Source organism: Mastomys coucha, unplaced genomic scaffold (assembly GCF_008632895.1).
Source record: "Mastomys coucha isolate ucsf_1 unplaced genomic scaffold, UCSF_Mcou_1 pScaffold20, whole genome shotgun sequence".
Lineage (NCBI taxonomy): Eukaryota > Metazoa > Chordata > Mammalia > Rodentia > Muridae > Mastomys > Mastomys coucha.
Genome location: NW_022196903.1, coordinates 21672839 through 21694298, shown reverse-complemented (window position 1 = coordinate 21694298; position 21460 = coordinate 21672839).

Here is a 21460-nt window from a genome sequence, read left to right as displayed (position 1 = left end):
GAGAGAGAGAGAAGAAGAAGAAGAAGAAGAAGAAGAAGAAGAAGAAGAAGAAGAAGAAGAAGATCAGGAAACTTGGAAACTTGGGGTCCCCAGAGAAAAAATGATCAAAATAATATGCATCCTGAGGAGTAAAGAGGTTCTTTTGAGTCAGAAAGAAAGGAAAACTGACATTTCAGGGTATAAAACATCACATGTATATGATAGAGGACATCATCATTCAGAATAGTCATCTGTAAGAAGATAGAGTCTCAGGCTTACTGACATCATACATGTGTGTGGAAAGAAATAGGGAGGATGATCAAACCTATGTGAGAGGTTTGCATGTCATATTTCCTAGCAATTTATGTTCTAAATTATAGAATTCCAGTTTGAAAGGAAAATGGAAATTACCAGATAATTTTTTTCTTTTTTTCTTGGTTATGTTATTTACATTTCAAATGTTGTTGCCCCATCCATCCCCTTTCCCTTTAAAAAGGTGTTTTCCCACCCACCCACTCTCACCTTACCACTCTAGCATCCCCCTAGGCTGGTGCATCGAGCCTCTACAGGACCAAGGGTCTCCCCTCCCATTGATGCCAGATAGGGCAATCCTCTGCTACGTATGTAACTGGAGCCATGGATCTATCCTTGTATACTCTGGTCAATAAGATGAGAAGAGAAACCAGCAAAAGGTACATAAAGAATCATCTCATTAGAGATTTGTGTACTGAATAGAATCATCTCTTCCCACTCACGTCTCTACCTTTCATTTACACTCTCATGTAATATATACTAATATATACATTATATATATATATACACATATACAAATATATTTAATCTATTTCATATATGCACATATATACACACATATACATATTTATATAATATCTGTTCCATATTTTCTGTAATGCTGGTGAATATTTGAAATCTTAAGGATTCATAAAGTGACCTTTGGTGATGGTGGGAAAAAAAGCATTATTGACATAACTTCTAGCATGATAGGTAAAGCAAGTATACATTGTGAAATATTTAAGATGAAAAGATTTTTCAGTCTCAATCCATAGATGTAATGATATCTAATAAACTAACTGAATAGGTCTGAAATTGTTTTTAATTTGTATAGTGAAGGAATTTCTGCTTATAAGGCATAATTTACTATCAAGAGGTTTAATAGTTCCTCACATGCTTAATGCACATATTTTTGTGAAATATTGGGACATTTAATTTTTGTCGAATAAACAAATAGTAATAGAAGCAATAACATAAGCAAAATGTGTTTAATGAAAAATCAGAATTTAAGAACTCTGAAACAATATTTCCATGCCAAAGAAAGACCTCTGACAAACTACTTCTCTATTTCTTCTTTATTCTTGTTTACATTTCTAATTGTTTGCCATTTCCCACTCTAAAAATTAACTCTTGATATTTTCAGTAGCTTTTCTTCATATTAATAAACTTAACAGCTATATCATGTGCCACTATCTTAGAACTCTGTGACTTTTCTATTCATACTTTTATTAGTTACTGTGTTAAAGTACTGAGTACTGTGTAAAAAGTGATTATAGTATACTGAACTGAAACTCAGCTGATTAGAAAATTAAATTTTATCAAGAGATTATATATGTATCATGTGAAATTTTACAGAATATTACCACATGTTCCATAAATTGCTAAAACACACGCCCCCACAAATACATTAGTTTGTATAAAAAATCATTAAAAGCATATTTTAATAACTGCTCTGCTCAAAAGTAAGTCATAAAAATAATTAGCCATGACTTTCCTCAGTATAGTTACTGACTCTTTCTCTGTCATTTGACGAATGATTCAGATTATTACAGGTCAGATTATTACAGGTAAAATATTTTTAAAAATTTACCCTAGAATTTATTATATAAATATATCATATATTAAATTTTAGTTACATTTTGTTCATTCTTACAATCACTTATGTTTGCTTGTAGATTTAAGAAAATTTTCTCCTTTTAATTTTATCTTGAAACCTATGGTGATGACTTAATGATTATTCTTATTTTTTTGTATTTAATACCTTTTAAAAGACATTAGTGTACATTAGGAATGTATAAAGGTGTTAATCAGTTACTGATAGAATGCCAGATCACCCACCATTTAAATAAGAGAATAAACATTTATTTTAAACACAATTAACCAAAATAAACACATGGTAAAACATTTCCTATACCAAAATACATAAAGATAAAAGTTCTTAGAGATTCTACGAGGGTAAAAAACCCATTAGTAGTGCAGATGCAGGAGTGTTGTTACAAGTTATGAAGAGATAGAGAAGTAGACTTCAGAACACAGGATATTATATACAAAACATAATTATTGACATTTTGCTATGATGAATAGCCTTTCTGAGGTTGCTCCTCATTATCAGGACACAGTTCAGTGTGATTTTAAAAAACTAAAGTCAATATGATGCAGTAACACATCTGAATTAATCCAAGAAAATAAACGTGAAATTTTGCTTTAGAAAATATGTCCTTGATTTCCACCGGATAAAGAGATTTCTTCTTTACCACACTCAAAATAGTATAATGAAGGTATAAAAGTCCACGAAGAGGCATAATGTCATTATTTACTTGTCTACATTGTATGGTTATTATGCATAGAAGGAAACAGGTTCTGTTAGGTTGTGATGCTGTGCAGTTGCCTTGGAGACACAATCTCCCTTCAGCATATATAAGATCTGTTTACTTTCATTGTTCTCTTGATACATGAGAAACAGTTCATGATCAAAAGGCAATTTCTTACTCATGTATAGAGCATTTTCAGTTACAGCAAATCTGATGTATGGGTAATAGTTAAATAATCTAAGTAATTTCTTTATTTTACCAAATCATGAATTCTGAATCCTTAAAGTGATAAATGTGAATTATGTATGGAGTTGCTAAGATAGTTAAGTTAGATGTATTGATAAATCATGTGCTTCATATATTAGTAAGTCACTTTATATCAATCAAAACTGTTTCTAAGCCCAATACTGACAAAAATCTCTCTGTCTTCTTTCTTTCTTTCACCCATCCATTCTTCCTTTCATCCTTTCTTTCTTCTTATCTCATATATTATATCAACTCCAGTTTTCCCTCCCTCACCTACCCCAAGTACCCCAACTTACCAAATACACACATCTCCTCTACCCTCTACCCTCTGCCCCTATTCAGAAAAGTGCAGGACTTCCAGGAACACCAACCAAACAGAGCATAACAAGCTACAATAATGTTTTCTCATTCTGTAGGCTGCCATTCTGTTACTGAAGCTTTTCAGTTTCATGGGGTCCCATTTATTAGTATTGTTAGTGATGTTAGTATTGTTGGTGTTTTATTTAGATATTTGTCTCCTCTACCAGTGCTCCAGACTATTCCCCACTCTCTCTTCTATCAGAAGTGTATCTAGTTTTATGTTGCAATTTTTTATATATTTAGAGTTGAGTTTTGTTTAGGATGATAGATACAAATGCATTTGCATTCTTCTACCTGCTGTCCTCCAGTTAGGCTAGTACCATTTGTGGAAGATTGTTTTATGGATCCAATCCCTGACTTTGCATGGAAAACCAAAAACTAGAGACTTAATGGCCCAGAAAACTAGAATAGAACCAAACCCAACTGTCAAATAGGAAAAAAAGTCAATAGAATGATCATAATGATATTCTGCTATATAAGACCTAGAAAGGATCCTAGCATAATTGTCTTCAGAAGAGAGGCTTCATCAAGCAACTGATGGAAATAGATGCAGAGACCCACAGTCAAACAATAGGTGGAGGTCAGGGAATTTTGCTGAAGAGGAGGAGAAAGGATTGTTGGAGACTGAGAGGTCAAAGAAACCACAAGAAACCCCATAGAATCAATAGATGAAAAAAATAAATAAATTGAGAAGGTAAACAAAGAAAGATTAAACAAACAAGCAGAAAACAAGCTACAATAGACCAGGTACATACCATCACATCAAAGCTGAACAAGGTGACACATTAGGAGGAGACAGGCCCCACAAGTAGGAGAAAGAGTAGGAGACAGTCCCTGCTCCCACTGTTAGGAGTCTCACAAGAACAGCAAGCTACCCAACAGTAATATATATATGCAGTGGACCAAAGTCAGAAGGCTCCCTGATCTCTGGGAGTGCCCAGAAGTCTGTGTCAATGATTATGTAGGTCTTTTGTCATGCTCCTCCTCCTCAGCAGGACTTCCTGAGCTCTGCCCAATGTTCGGCTGTGGGAACCTGCTTCTGCTCCCATCCATTGCTGGATGAAGTCTCTCTTCCCTTTTGAGGATGATTCTGCTAGTCTCTAGTCTCAGATCACTCTGCAGGCAGGACAAACTGTACGTTGAAGCATTTGTGGCTGGTTTGATGTCCCAATCCCTCAATTTGAGGCCATGCCTGGTTACAGAGGATGGCCTGTTCAAGTTTTGTGCCCCCCCCCATTTTTACTAGGAGCCATTGCTAGTGTCACCTTCATAATTTCTAAGGAGTTTCCATTTCACTAGGTTTCTACCTTGTTTCTGAAATTCCCTCCCCCAAATTCCAGTCTTCTCTTCCATTATTCTCTTCCTGTATTGCCTACCACAACCTGATCTCAGCTGTTCCATTCCCACCCTCATAAGCCTCCTATCCATCCCCCAAATCTATTCTATTTCCCCTTTCAAGCAAGATCCTTGTGTTCTCCCTTAAGCTCTCCTCGTTAGTTATGCTCTCTGGGTCTGTGGATTGTATCATGATTATCCTTTGCTTTACAGCTCAAATAAATGTATATGCAAATACATAGTATTTATACCATGTTTGTTTTTCTGGAACTGGGTTACCTCATTCAGTACGATTTTTTTTTAGTTCTATCCATTTGCCAGCAAATTTTATGATGTCATTTTTTTAAATAGTTGAGTAATACTTCATTTTGTAAGTGGACCAACTTTTTTATCCATTTCTTGGATGAGGAACAACTATGTTGTTTCCTTTTTTTGGCCATTATGAATAAAGCTTCTATGAATATAGTTGAGCAAGTGTTCCTGTAGTAGTATGGAACATTTTTGGGTATATACTCAAGAGTAGTAAGGGTTTTGAGTTACATCCAGTCCCAGTTTTCTGATAAACCACCATTTTGATTTTGTGATTGTACAAGTTTGCACTCCCACCAGCAATGGAGGAGTGTCCCCATTGCTCCATATTCATGTCAACATAAGATGTCACTTGTGGTTTTGATCTTAGCCATTCTGAAAGATGTAAAATATAATCTCAAATTCTTTGTGATTTGCATTTCTCTAATGATGAAAGATTTTCAACATTTCTTTAATTGCTTCTCAGCCATTTGAGTTTCTCTTTCTTAAGACTAATTCTTTTTTTTTTTTTTCTTAGAATTTCAGTTCTGGAGAGATTTCTCAAATATGCCAAGTGCATAAGTAATTTTAAAATATTAAAATATACTGTTTTCCATATTATTATTTATTATGCTTTTAAAATTTGTCTCAAACTATAAATGTTTCACCGTAGCAGCAAATTCAATTTGTTAATGTAGTTGATTAATGTGCTCTAATCACCCAGTGGTGGTAGCACAGTTTCCTACTACCTGCCCCATTGATCTGGATTATTGAATGAAAAACATATTCATGTAGATTTAGATTTAATATGCCTTAGTTAGCTCAGTACCTGGGCCACTCCCAAACTTCCACATTGCTAACGCCTAATCTCTGATACTCTTGAGTTATTATTTAGTGAAATCTATATTCCACCTTTGCTACCCAATGGACAGGGGCGGGAGCCGCTGAGCCGCTCTTCCCTGGCTCTTACAGGCTTTGGTACAATCTCCCTCCTGCAGCTCTCAAGCCTGGCTCTTACTCCTTCCAGGACAAGGTGATTCTGATTCTCCTCTAGGTCCCCTTACCTGTGACTCTTAAAGTCCTGCCTCTGTCTCCTTGCCCAGTCATTGGCTGTCAGCAACTTTATTCACCACTCAGAAACAGCTGGGGGAACGGACCCTCCGAGTCTTACATGTTGGATTCTCATGCGATTTGGGAACCCAAATAACATAATACAAGCATTAAACCAAATCCACAACATTTCCCCCTTACCTTTTTCTTTTTTGAACATTTTGAATAGATTTTTTATTATTTTATTTTATTTTTCATTATTCATTCCATTTGTTTACATCATAAATGATATCCCACTTTGGGCTACCCCCCCCACACACAACCTCTCCATTCTCCATCTGCCCTTTCCTCTCTTCCTTTTGCCTCTGTGGGGGTGATCGCTCACCCACCCAACCACCCTCTCCTGCCTCACCGGCCCCCATCCTCCTACGCTGAGACATCAAACCTCCACAGGACAAAGGGCCTCTCTTCCCATTTCTACTTTTCATCCATTAAAAATGCCTTTTCTCTCACATATACAAAGAACATTATTATAACAGTTATTTAAACTATAAGTTATGATATATGCTAATAACTTCTAATCCATTAATTTTATCTATTTAGGTACATTATTCTAACATTTATACTAATTTAAAGAACTAGGTCTAAGCCTTGCTTTATTATATTATTATTATTATTATTATTATTATTATTATTATTATTTAATCTGTTTTTATATTCCAGTCTGTATCCCTCTCCCTATCCACTTCCAGTTCCTCATCTCATTCCTCCTCCCACTACTGTCTCCAAGAGGATGTCCTCACCCCACCCCACCCCTACTCTATCAGATCTCTCTACTCTCTGGGGCCTCAAGTTTCTCAAAGGTTAGGTACATTTTCTCTCACTGAAGCCAGACCAGGCAGTCCTCAGCTGTATATGTGCCAGGGACCTCATATCAGCTAGTGTATTCCAATGTGGTCACCCTCTTCCTCAGCATCTTCCAGCCTTTCCCTAATTCAAGAATAAGGGTCTCAGACTTCTGTCCATTGGTTGAGTGTAAGTATCTGCATCTGATACTTTTAGCTGTGAAGCCTCTTGGAAGGCTGCATGCCAGGCTCCTGTCTGTAAGCACTCCAAAAGCTTTTTATTTTTAAATGAGTTGCATAGGTAAAATGTCTACCTAAGAGTAAGAATACAAATTTCAAATTTTGAATAAATATAAAATTTATACAAATTAAAACAATTAAATCTGTATCAATATGTAAATTCTGTACCAATGTAAGAAATTATAACTTCAATTTTGCATCAAATATAAAGATTTCAATGAATGTAAGAGTATGGTTATGCAATGCTTTGTTTAAAAACAATTTTATTAATCTATCCCATATATCTAATTTCTTATAATATACTCTATTCCCCTTTCCTTTCAATCCTCTTCCTTTTACCTAGGAAAGAAAGAATAGAAGACAAAAGAAAATATAGAAATCCATATTAAAATTTTTTAAAGACCATGATGGTAATATAAATTTGTGTTAGTATCTTTTAGATTCTAGAGTCTTACTATCTATCTTTACTATCCAGTATGGGAATCAAAATCAATATGTGGACATTCAGCAGCTTTAATTGAACCTATTTGAACTCATGTATTGTAATTAAAAGATCTACACTTCATTATAAGAATTTTTTGAGGGCAAAATGGCTTGTAAATATTCTATATTTATTACATTAAATGATTATCAAATTTTAGTATATTGATTTAAAAATGCACTGTTAAGGTTAATGCTGCACATTTTCCTATAATATGGTAATAAAAAGTATTATAGAATGACTAATCTAAGGTTAAGTTTATGCTAAATAATCCTGCCATTGGGAACAAAAGTATTAGTGAAAGCATCAAATACAATAATGAGATCCATAGATAATTTGTTTTTTATAAAACTCAGTTCCTAGTGTAAACTTGTAACCACACAGTTACAAGCATATCTGTGAGTCCTCTTCTTAGGATCAAGGACAACTATATTACCTCATGTATATATTAAAGTTATAAAAGAGAAGTATTAATATGCCCTAAGTGTGAATAAAATATTATTATGTAATAGAGTAATAAAGACAGAAAAATGTAATGTTGACCTTTCCCCATGGAGCAGAGAAATCAATAATGATGAAATTAGTATGTACAATTATTATGCTGATTTTTCATTATACTTTGATTTTCAATTTAACATGTTGAATTATTTTCAGAGATCTCATCACAGTTCTTCCCAAGGAATATTGGACTGCAACCAATTCTATGCTTATTTATCTATGTCCTGTACCAATGATATAACTGTTTCTATACATATAACATACAGTCATAAATCAACAGGAACTGTTTTCTTTGCAGACCATAAGTGAAATATTCTGCATTCAAATTAATCAGGAGACATCATCCAGCGCTTGACAGAGGTTTGACTCTTGTGACTGTTCACTTTCTCAATCACTGTTCCTGTCTTTTCATTAAATTAGGCTTAACAAGCTCTGCAAGTGTGGCTGGAGAATATGAAAGATTTTTATATGGATCTTTTTAATGGCTTAGAAAATGCCGGAACATAGAAAATTTTGGGTGCTAAAATTTTAGGTGCTAAATTATTGGTGACTATAAATTCAGCAGCCTTGCTTATTGCATACTATGAATTTCTATCACTACAATTCTGTAAATATTAACTAGAAAAACTAAAGCATATTTTCAAAAATAATCACATTGTTTTGGGACGATATATGAAAAGGATATCTATATGTTGTTTATTTGGAGTGGATATTACCTGATTTTGCTCAGTGTTTTGTTTTTTGTTTGTTTTCTTTTTTCAGATTTCGACCTTATATATGGACATGATTTTAGTAAAAATAAATAGTAGGATCTCAAAAAATCATGAGATCCTAATACAAAAGCCTATACTCAACAAAATTGGAAAACCTGGATGAAATGACCAATTTTCTAGATAAATACCAGGTACCAAAGTTAAATCAAGATCAGATAAATGATCTAAACAATCCTATATCTGCTAATGAAATAGAAACAGTCATTAATAGTCTCCAAACCCAAAAAAGCCCAGGACCAGATGGGTTTAGTACAGAGGTTTTTTTGTTTTGTTTTGTTTTGTTTTGTTTTCCCGAGACAGGGTTTCTCTGAGTAGCCCTGGCTGTCCTGGAACTCACTCTGTAGACCAGGCTGGCCTTGAACTCAGAAATCCACCTGCCTCTGCCTCCCAAGTGCTGGGATTAAAGGTGTGCCCCACCACCGCCCGGCCATAGTACAGAGTTTTATCAAACCTTCAAAGAAGACCTAATACCAATACTCCTCAAACTATTCCACAAAATAGAAACAGAGGAACTCTACACAATTCGTTCTATGAAGCCACAATTACTCTTATTCCAAAACCACACAAATCCCTAATAGAGAAAGAAAACTTCAGACCAATTTTCCTTATGAATATTGATGCAAAAATACTCAATAAAATTCTTACAAACCAAATCCAAGAACACATCAGAATGATCATCCATCATGATCAAGTAGGCTTCATTCCAGGGAAGCAGGGATGGTTCAATATATGGAAATCCATCAAAGTAATTCACTATATAAACAAACTCAAAGAAAAAAATATGATCACCTCATTAGATGCTGAGAAAGCATTTGACAAAATCCAACATTCCTTCATGATAAAAGCTTTGGAAAGATCAGGAATTCAAGGTCCATACTTAAACATAGTAAAAGCAATATACAGCAAGCCAGTAGCCAACATCAAACTACATGGAGAGAAACTTGAAGCAATCCCACTGAAATCGGGGACTAGTCAAGGCTGCCCACTCTCTCCCTACCTATTCGATATTGTAATGGAAGTCCTAACCAGAGCAATTAGACAACAAAAGGAGATCCAAGGGACACAAATTGGAAAGGAAGAAGTCAAATTATCACTATTTGCTGATGATATGATAGTATATGTAAGTGACTCCAAAAATTCCACCAGAGAGCTCCTAAACCTGATAATCAACTTCAGCAAAGTAGCTGCATATAAAATTAATTCAAGCAAATCAGAGGCCTTCCTCTACACAAAGGATAAACAGGCTGAGATGAAATTAGGGAATCAACACCCTTCACAATAGTCACAAATAATATAAAATACCTTGGTGTGACTCTAACTAAGCAAGCAAAAGATCTGTATGACAAGGACTTCAAGTCTCTGAAGAAGGAAACTGAAGAAGATCTCAGAAGATGGAAAGATCTCCCATGCTCAAGGATTGGCAGGATTAATATAGTAAAAATGGCCATCTTGCCAAAAGCAATCCACAGATTCAATGCAATCCCCATCAAAATTCCAACTCAATTCTTCACAGACTTAGAAAGAGCAATTTGCAAATTCATCTGGAAAAACAAAAAACCCAGGATAGCCAAAACTATTTTCAACAATAAAGGAACCTCTTGTGGAATCACCATCCCAGACCTTAAGTTGTACTAGAGAGCAATTGTAATAAAAACTGCATGGTATTGGTACAGTGACAGGCAGGTAGATCAATGGAATAGAATTGAAGACCCAGACATGAACCAAAACACGTATGGTCATTGATCTTTGACCAAGGAGCTAAAAACCATTCAGTGGAAAAAAGACAGCATTTTCAATAAATGGTGCTGGTTCAACTGGCGGCTAAAATGTAGAAGAATGCTAATCAGTCCATTCTTATTGCCTTGTACAAAGCTCTAGTCCAAGTGGATCAAGAACCTCCACATAAAACCAGATACACTGAAACAAATAGAAAAGAAAGTCGGGAAGAGCCTTGAACACATGGGCACAGAGGAAAATTTCCTAAAGAGGACGCTGATAGCTTATGCTCTAAGATAAAGAACTGACAAATGGGACTTCATAAAATTGCAAAGCTTCTATAAGGCAAAAGACATTGTCAATAGGACAAAACGGCAACCAACAAATTGGGAAAAGATCTTTACCAGTCCTATATCTGATAGAGGGATAATATCCAATAAATACAAAGAACTCAAGAAGTTTGACTCAAAGAAACAAATAAACCTATTAAAAATGGGGTACAGAGGTCCTTGGTCCTGTGAAGTTCTGTGCCCCAGGGTAGGGGAATGCCAGGGCCAATAAGTGGGACACCAGTTAGAATGCCTAGGATAAAAATCTCAGGTGACAGCAGATGCTGGAGAGGTTGTAGAGAAAGAAGAACACTCCTTCATTGCTGGTAGGATTGTAAGCTGGTACAACCACTCTGGAAATCAGGTTGGCAGTTCCTCCTGAAATTGGACATAGTACTACCAGAGGACCCAGCTATACCACTCCTGGGCATATACTCAGAAGATACTCCAACAGGTAATAAGGACACATGCTCCACCATGTTCATAGCAGCCTCATTTATAATAGCCAGAAACTGGAAACACCCAGATGTCCCTCAAGAGAGGAATGAATACAGAAAATGTGGTACATCTAAACAATGAAGTACTACTCAGCTATTAAAAACAATGAATTCATGAAATTCTTGGGGAAATGGACAGATCTGGAGAATATCGTCCTGAGTGAGGTAACCCAATCACAAAAGAACACACATGATATGCACTCTCTGATAAGTGGATAATAGCCTAGAAGTTCGGAATATACAAAGTACAAGCCGCAAATCACAAGAAACTCAAGAAGAAGGAAGACCATAGTGTGGATACTTCATTCCTTCCTAAAAGGGGAAACAAAATACCCATGGAAGGATTTGTAGAGACAAACTATGGAGCAGATACTGAAGGAAGAACAATCCAGAGACTGCTCCACCTGAGAATCCTTCCCATATTCAATCATTAAATCCAGACAGGAGCCTGACAAAGCTATCTCCTGAGAGGCTCTGACAATACCGACTAATTCACAAAAAAAGGCTCACAGCCATACATTGGACTCAGTACAGGGTCCCCAATGTAGGAACTAGAGAAAGGACCCAAGGAATGGAAGGGCTTATAGCCCCTTAGGACGAACAACAATATGAACTAACTAGTACTCTCAGAGCTCCCAGGGACTAAACCACAAACCAAAGAGTACACATGGTGTGACTAATTGCTCCAGCAGCATATGTAGCATAGGATGGCCAAGTCGGTCATCAATGGGAGGAGAGGCCCTTGGCCCTGTGAAGGTTTTATGCCTCAGTATAGGGGAATGCCAGGTCCAGGAAACAGGAGATGGTGGGTTGGTGAGCAGAGCAAATGGGGAAGGAACAGGGTTTTTTTTTGTTTTTGTTTTGTTATTGTTGTTATTGTTATTGTTGTTGTTTTGTTTTGTTTTCATTTTATTTTTATTTATTTTATTTTATTTTTGTTTCTTTTTTTCGGGGGGGGACTGGTAAAGGAGTTGTCATATGACATGTAAATAAAGAAAATATCTAAAAAATAAAAATAAAAAAGATTTCGACCTTATATATGGACACAACTTTAGTAAAAAATAAGTACTATCAATGTGCAACAGAGTGTGAATTTCAAAAAATTATCTTCAAAACTAGTTTTTTTTATATGGGGTATTTTTGTTCTAATCACTAGCAAAGAAGTTATTTCTAATAATTGAAGCAGTAATTATATATTTCTAAGATATGTAATAAAGAACACAGTACAAAATTCTTAAAATTCATTTAGTATTTAAATTTATTATTATCAAATATATTTCACTATTTCTGTTTCTATTACTCTTTATTCTGATCTCCCCAATGTTCCTTCTTATTTGCAAAACTAAAATTATAAAGCATTTTACTTAATGAACAAATATAGAATTTTTTTAAAATTATGTAATGACAATTATTTGAGGTATTTAGATGGTAGCAATTAATGTAAGATGAGAACAAGGTTGGATTGCAAACTGGTATAATCACTCTGGAAATCAATCTGGAGATTGCTCAGAAAATTGGAAATAGATCTACTTGAAGACCCAGCTATATGACTCTTCGGCATATACACAAAACATACCCCCATCTGTCACAGAGGCACGTGCTCCACTATGTTCATAGTGGCTTCATCTGTGATAACCAGAAGCTGGAAACAACCCAGTTGTCCCACAACAGAAGAATGGATATAGAAAATGTGGTTCATTTATACAATGGAATACTACTCAGCTATTAAGAGAGAGGACATCCTGAGTTTTGCAGGCAAATGGATGAAACTAGAAAATATCATCCTGAGTGATGTATCATGACTGCCTTCCAAAAGACCCAACAAGCAGCTGAAAGAGTCAGATGCAGATATCTGCACCCACCCAATGGACAGAAGCAGCTGACCCCCTGTTGTTGAATTAGGGAAGGCTGAAAGAAGCTGAGGAAAAGGGCAATCCTATAGGAGGACCAGCAGTCTCAATTAATCTGGACCCCCGAGATCTTACAAACACTGGACCACCAAACAGACAGCATACACCAACTGATGTGAGGCCCCCATCACACACACAGTAGAGGACTGCCAGGTCTGTGTTCATTCAGAGATGATGCACCTAACACTTAAGAGACTGGAGGCCCCAGGGAGTTTAGAGGTCAGGTTGGGTGGGGGTTTGGAGTATCCTCATGGAGACAAGGAGTGGGGAGTAGATGTGAGATGTGGATCACTTGGAGAGTGAACCGTGGGTTGGGGCAGGAAGTAGAATATGGAGTGTAAAAATAAATTAATTTAATAAAAAAAGAAAAACAATGGTAAAAAGTGGAGAAAACATGGATTTGACAGAGAGTAAAGAGCAGTATATAAGAGGTTTTGAAATGAGATAACAAGATATATAGTAAGGGTAAAATGTTATAATTATAGTATCAGAAACAATGGTACTAATGAGTATAAATGCTGAGCACAAGTCAAACCCTTTTTCAATGGCATTATGAAATTATGTCCAATTAAGTTTCTTTGGTAGTGTTTTTTTTTTTATCATTTTTGCAACCCTTCAATTATTTATGAGCAACACTTTACAACACTAGTCTAAATGAAAATAATATTTATTTGCATAAAGATATTCCAAAGAGACTAATTTCCCTGGAGACAATTACAGCCACAGAAGGTACCTATACTTGACCAGCTGTTTTATGCCATGGAGCAAGAAAAGTTCCCAAAATAGCAAATGTGTGTTTGGGGCAAGGTTCTTGTGATGTGGACTTCTTTTGTTTGTGGAGTAGGGACATATGGAAGGGAGAATAAAATGCAATGGAATTTTACTTTAATGAATATGATGAATATATTTATATAAGCTAAAGAATTTTCAATGTCACGGTATGACTAATTCTGAAGGAAGGTTTGTTTGTGTTTACAAATGACATTGCTGGAATTCTTCAAGGCCATTTTGTTACGTAAAAGTGTTAATCTGTAGAGGGAAATCATACTTTGTAGAAAAATAGTGTGCACCAAAATTTTATTTTTAAGTTCTAAAGAAATTTTTAAATTTCTACTGTAAGCTTAGGATGTAACTTTATACATCCCAGATAAATGGTAGCATTTTTTTCCTAGTATACAATGAGCATGAAGTATAAGCATTCAAAACCTTTCCACTTCCAATCTGATTGGCATTCCATCCAGCAGGTATGGTATACATGTTCTTTAATGGAAACATCATGTTTAATTTTATTATGTATTAAGAGAGATATAAAATGAATGCAACCCTGAGTTATTTGAGGAATGAGAAGAATGTCAGCAGTGTCCCAAGCTAAAAATCATCCTTGACATTCAGAAGAAAACAAAGGTCATTTTTCAAAAAATAGATGATAGAAGAATCTAGTAACACCAGCTTGTTCAACTGATGTATTATTCAGTTAACCTTTTAAATAAATGTTCACATACCAAGAGATTAGTTGGACTTTCACCTCTCATTTAATGAGCCATCTTTGTTTTTGTTTTTGTTTTTGTTTTTGTTTTTGTTTTTTTGTGTGTGTGTGTTAGAAATTATAACAAAAATAAAAAGCAAGAACAAAAAAACAAAAACAAAAACACAACAGATCAAAGTACAGAGAAAAAGTCGCTATAAAGTATTCATCTCCCAAAAGGGACAAAATACCACCCCAACCCCGTCAAGGCTGAGAAAAGTTGGATAATACTAAGAACCTGAGGGCTAGAGGGACTGCTGTGAAATGGTGTATTCTGTGACAGAAGGTTGTGTCTATGAACTTTAAAAAAAAAAAAAACTGGGCTTGCCTGTACAAGATCATACAAAATGAAATCAGCCAACACACCAACACAGGCAGGTAAATGGGTGCAGAGGCCTCACATCAACTCATGATACTTCACATAACTGAGAGTGGCTCGAGAAAAAAGTATCATATTTCACCAGGAACACGTCTACTTTAGGTTGCTTATACACCAGTAGTCAGCCCTGCATGCATGCGCATATAGAAAATACTAAATAGACTGAGAGTTATACACATTTAAATACAAATAAAATAGAAGACACAACTTTGAGATGCAATGTGTGATGCATCACAGGAACAGTTAAAAGGTGTATGGGGGTAGGTATGATTGTACTCACATTGGGGGCATTGTACTCATATATAAAACTCAAGGAATGAAAATCAATAAGGATAGAATGTGTATGTGAGTTGTCATAATTATTAATTATTTCTAAAACAAGATTATATATCAGATTAAACTTGGAGAGTATCAAGACTAGTTATTTTCTTTTTTTTTAATTTTAGATATTTTCTTTATTTACATGCGAATTTCTCCATTCCCAGTTTCCCCTCCAAAAAACAAAAAAAACAAACAAAAACAAACCCCTGTTGCCTCCCCTTTCCCCATGCCTGCAGCACCGCCCTCTCCCACTTTCTGGCCCTGGCATTCCCCTACACTGGGGCACAGAACCTTCACAGGGCCGAGGTCCTCTCCTCCTATTGATGATCGGTTTTGCAATCCTCTATCATACACATGCTGCCTGAACGATCAGACCCCTCTATGTGCAGTCCTTGGTTGGTGGTTGAGACCCTGGGAGCTCTGAGGGTACTAGTTAGTTCATATTGTTGTTCGTCCTAAGGGGCTGCAAACCCCTCAGCTCCATTGGTCCTTTCTCTAATTCCTTCACTGGGGACCCTGTACTCAGTTCGATGGATGGCTGTGAGCCTCTACATCTGTGTTAGTCAGATACTGTCAGAGCCTCTCAGGAGATAGCTATATTTAGGCTGGCTTGCCCTTCCTTCAGTCTCTGCTCCATAGTTAATCTCTGCAACTCTTCCCGTGGGTATTTGGTTCCCCCTTTTAAGAAGGAATGAAATGTATACCTTTTGGTCTTCATAATCATTGTGTCTTGAGAATATAGTAATGACTTTGGGAATCTTCCGGTCACTCTAGTCAGTGAATCAGGAAGGCTAATTGGATATGTTCATGTCTTTATTTTCCAGCTTTGTAGTAGACCACACATTCTAGTCTCTCCTACCTCTCTATTGTTATTCTAGGACCCAACTCCAGCCAGCATTCCCAGAAACCTCCCTGCAAAGCCTTCCAGAAAAGCAAGCAGGCTAATAAAAATGGTGGCAAAGTTCTTCACCCTCTACCTCTCTTCTCAATTTAGTTCTCCAGTCTCATTCCTAGCTCTGTAGCAGACTTCCTATTTTGGCCTTTCCTCACTCACCATCACCATTCCCAGAGAACTAAGAAGATCCTAGTAGTACATATTAATTTCCCCCCTCACATAATAAAGCCTCATACCCCTTCATCCCTTGATTTCAAAACACAATACTCAGAAACATTTTTTACCTGGAACCTCCAGTGGACACATCTGGCAGAATCTCATAAGGCAGCACACAGCCACCATACCCTTCTGAAAACAGGGAGGGCAATAAACTAAGAAAAAAAACATCCACCAGACAAAAATAAGACTACATATAAGCACATAAAATTACAATCATCCCAATTCCAGATGCCTAAAACCAGCATAAAATTAAAATCAATAATAGCCAGGACACACTATCTCCACTAGAGCTCATCAACCCTACTACACTGAGTTCTGAGAATTTTAACATAGTTGAAGCATAAGACAAAAGTCTTGAAATAGACTTTATGAAATTACAGATATGTTAAAATAAAAAGTGAATCAATCCTTTAAATAAATCTATAGAAACAAAAGAAAATAAAAACAATGGAAATGAAGCAAACCAACCAGTGGAAGCAAAAGAAAATAACCTTTCAAGATCTAAAATTTAAAATAGAATCATAAAGAAACCCCAAACTGATGGAAATCTGGCAATAAAGGACTTAGAAACTTCAATAAGAAACTCAGAATTTAATTTCATCAACATAATACAAGAGGTAGAAGTATTTAAGGAATTGAAGATATACAATAGATGGAATGGATACCTCAGACAGAGATGTTAAATTTAAAAGTATCCTGGCACAAAACATATAGGAAATCTGGACCACCGTGAAAAGACCAGTTCTAATAATCATAAGACTAGGAAAAGGAGAGCAAGCTCAGCTCAAAGGCACAGAAAATATTTTCAATAAAATTATAGAGGAAAAGCTTTTTAATCTAAATTAAGAGATACCTAACATGGTAAAAGAAACAGACAGAAAACCAAATAGACAATCATAAAAGAACATCCCTTCAGTATATAATAATAAAAACAATAATTGTCCAGAAGTATGTAGTATTTGGTTGAAGTTTAAAGGAACTAAACTTGAAATATATTTGGCATCAGTTGCACCAAATAAAAGTTTTGAATCAACAGAACAACAGCTCACTGCCATAGCAATCTCGGAAAGCTTCCTCAGCAGCTACAATAGTAATCTCTGAAAGTGATGAGATTACTATAAAATCTCAGTCTAACATGTTGAAAGGTAATAGCATATTGTAATTTCAATATAGTATGCCAGTACCAATGTCTCAAACCTCGCTATTCACAAGGAATCAGAGAGCAGCAGTATAACAATCACCCAAGTGAAACACAGTAATTCTACAAAATTTTAACAAATAGTTCAAAATATATTGGTTAGAATATAAACATATTGGTAGAACAACAACATATTGAATTTAGCTGATATTTTTTTTAAAAAATTCAGATACAGTGCTATCAATCAAATGCTAGTATACAAAAAGATTTTAAATCTTACATAACCACAGAATAAATCAGTAAACAAGAAATACCAACAGAGAAAGATCTGGAAATTTGGCATGTAACAATGGGTACATTATGTGAGGTGCAGCAATACTGTGTTCCAGGATTAATCTTCCCATAGATCAGATATCCATCGTCTAGGTGCAAGGAACCTCACTTCACTTGCACATGGCAAAGCACATCACCTGAGCTTCATATTAAATGGATTCTCCATGTATCATAAAAACGTCTAGAAAAAAATAAGGAAAGAAAAAACTATGCAAAATTATAACATTTTTAACAGAGGTATAAAATGAGCTAAGGTTAATGGCATGGATTATTAGACCTATTACTGCAACACATCCATTCAGTGTGCCAAGGTCACCATGTTTGTGGGGGTGATAAATATTCTCAGCAGAATCACTTGATTTATGAATTATATGGTGCTAGAATTTGAAGTTATCCATGAAAAACAAATAGAATAAAAAGTAACCCATAAAAAGTATATGAACCATGATATGAATAAAAGCTCAGAAATGTGTCCTCTGAATATAATTTGCAACAATTAGAAAAATACAACTAATGTGTCACAAGGTAAATTCAATAAAACAGTGTCCCTTCTGTGGAATAATTCTATCTAAAATGTACAAATCAGATAGGACATGTGATGGACTACATTTTATAAAGCTAAGAACAAAAAGACAGAACAAATTTATGTTAGTTATCAAACCCTATGTCTTACTAACAGGAATGCAAATCAGCCTAGGGCTACCTTCGTTCTTTGGTAGCACACAGTGTATGTTCCAGTTCCATAAATAGTAAGGCTTGAGATAGGCACCATTCAGCCTGCCTGTGTCCAGTTAGTTGAAAAGGTCTTGTCACCAACAATTGGGCATGAAATGTTTTTATCCTATAATATAAATGTTATGGAAAAAAATTCAAATACTTAAATAGGAGAAAATGTTGGAAGTACAGATTATGAAAAATAACTGGTCCATAGAATTTATAAACATTTTTTTGAAATTTAAATAATTATAAATTGCCAATTATAAAATTCACAAAATAAATGAACAGATGCTTCACCAACACTATACATAATAGCAAAAATTCACTTATATTATCCAATTAGAAAATGTGCTAATTAAAACTATAAGGAGGTGTTATTAGTTTGTTATGAGAAATTCTAGTTACATGGCATTAATGAGAACTATGATTTGAAGAAATAAATTACTTCTGTGAAATATAATATACAAAATAGAAAATTCTTTTCTAGATACATATAGTTTCTTAAACATTTTAGGAAATATCCCCAAATGACCATACAATTTTAATCCTATATTTTATGCTTGAGAAAATATATATTCTACAAAATTTATTTGCTTCAGTCCCTAACTATAAATTTTAAACATGAACATTCTTTAAAAAATGAAGAGTTAAAAAAAAAAAAACAGTACTAGCATGTCATCACTATCACACATTATTGATAAGAATAAAAATTTAAATAGACAGGAAGATATACACTGGCTGAACTACTAGATTACTCTGTTGAGTAAAAATTTTATTGGCAAATATTATTTGTTTTGGTCTCAATCATATTTTTTACTTAATAAGAGTAGTAATGATTTATAATATATATGCTAACAATGTACACATTGTATTCAGTATGGGGTAAATGCCTACAGTGTATTCAAATCCTTGTGTAAATTTTGCCACTATAAAAATTTAGAATATTTAACATTTTACCAATAAACAGATATCAATTAATACTTTCCAACTCTATCATTCAAATTGTTATAGAAATTATTTATTTCTTGCATAAACATCTGAGTTGCAGACTTTAAAGTATATGAAAACTGCCTGATACTTTTTGATATTTATTGGATCTCATAAATGAAAATAACAAAATAATTATTGTTCTTTTTACTGGACTAAACATTTAGATGAAAGTGGGATATCTTTTCATTAATTTGTCTTTTCCCTACTTATCAGTCTCTCATAAGTTTGATTTTTAAATTTTTTCTTATAATTTTCATTTCTTTGAAAATTTCATACATGTTTTAATCTCATTTATCCTTCCACCAACACTTCCGCAATCTATGCTAAGTTCCGTATCCACCTAAGTTTGTGTCCTTAAAAATAAAGTAGAATTTCCACAACAATTCTAACAATTTGTTTTGGAAATATATTATCAGATGTATAGTCTTCCACTGGAGATGTAAAAATATCTAGAACAACCCACAGCCTAACAACAATGTCCATAGTAGATATCAGAGGCTTACATACAAAACCACCAGTGCAATGTTTTTTGAATTTTTGGCCAATTAATTCGTTTAAGACCCCAATGTTATAGTTTACTGTCAGCGCTCTTGGTTACCCTCCAGAAGTTGACAGTAAGACCCAATTGCTGAAACCATCATATAGATCAGTCTCAGAACAAGAAAAAATCAAGCTGGAACTGGCCTAGAAGCTTTGCCACACTGGTTAGCTTCATGGTGTTGGAAGAAAAGTCACCATCAATCACGCCCAGCTATGGATCCAAGCAAGAGATGGCACCATTTACTGAAACCCTGAATAAAATATGTAGCAGTGGCTGACTTTGAACTCAGAATCACCTCCACTCCTGTACTGGGATTAAAATGGAAAACTTTCTCAGAAATAGCTGAGAAAGTGGTTTTTGTTTGTTTGATTGGTTGGTTGGATGGTTGTTTTAGTTTGTTTTGTTTTTCCTATGTAATTTCTTAGGTTTTGCATTTTGAAAAACTTGAATCATCTTTAGTTAAAAAAAAATTAACTTCATAAATTCCAGTGTTTCTTTTTATTTTCTTACTCAATGGATTTATTTAGAATCATGACATAATCCTGAAGAATCTTGGAAAGACTACTTAAACTTTTCATTTCACAGAGATTCTTCTCTCACTTTGTTCACTGTTTTTCCATTTATTTCATAAACAATATTAGAAAAGAGTTGAGCTTGACTTAATGCTTACTAGTTTATGTGATAGAAAAATAAGACATTTTTCTTCCACTTATTTTCATAGCAAATGCAGAAACGCTGACCGCAGATGTATAGTTTTCCTCTGACAAATGAGAGGGTCTCCAATCTGTACTTGCTTTATGTACAAATTACCTTTACATAGCTGGTATGAAATACTTCTGGCCTTAAAGTACTTAGGGAGGAGAGACCTTGTTTCTCTTATATTTCCAGATAGATCACCGTGGTGGTGTGAATATGCTTGCCAGAAGGAGTGGAACTGTTAGGAGGTATGGCCTTCTTGGAGTAGTGTAGCCTTGTTGAAGGAAGTGTGTCACTGTGGGGGTGGGCTTTGGGAGCTTCCCCCTAGCTGCATGACTTCTGGTAGCAGTCACGTCAAGTTGCAGTACACTCAACTCATTCTGAAGCACCATGTCTGTCTGGATGCTGCCATGCTTCCTACCATGTTGTTAAAGGGCAGAACCTGCCACGGACCGGGGTTTCTTGCGGGGTCCCTTATTCCACGGGATGATGGGTTCTGGCCAGGTGGGCACGGGATTTGGCTTTGACAAACAGACTACACACGAGTGGTGTAAAA